Source organism: Salvelinus sp. IW2-2015, unplaced genomic scaffold, assembly GCF_002910315.2.
Source record: "Salvelinus sp. IW2-2015 unplaced genomic scaffold, ASM291031v2 Un_scaffold2731, whole genome shotgun sequence".
Taxonomy (NCBI): Eukaryota; Metazoa; Chordata; class Actinopteri; order Salmoniformes; family Salmonidae; genus Salvelinus; species Salvelinus sp. IW2-2015.
The window spans coordinates 77,296-77,863 of NW_019944035.1; positions in this window are offsets into that span (position 1 = coordinate 77,296).

The window sequence follows — 568 nt, forward strand, 5'->3', positions numbered from 1 at the left end:
TACCACTTTTAACAGTGCTACTACCGTTACCACTGGTAAAACTGTTACCACTGTTTCTACTGATACAACTGTTAACACTGTTACTACTGTTACCACTGTTAAAACTATTACCACTGTTACCACTGTTACCAATATTACTACTGTTACCACTGTTAACAGTGTTACTACTGTTACCACTGGTAAAACTGTTACCACTGTTTCTACTGATACAACTGTTAACACTGTTACTACTGTTACCACTGTTAAAACTATTACCACTGTTACTACTGATATTATTGTTACTACTGCTACATCTGTTAACAGTGTTACTACTGATACCACTGTTAATACTGTTTCCACTGTTACCACTGTTACTACTGTTACTATTGATACCACTGTTAATACTGTTTCCACTGTTACCACTGTTACTACTGATACAACTGTTACCACTGTTACCACTGTTACCATTATTACCACTGTTACCACTGTTACCACTGTTACCATTATTACCACTGTTACCACTGTTACCATTATTACTACTGTTACCACTGTTAACAGGGTTACTACTGTTACCACTGTTAATACTGTT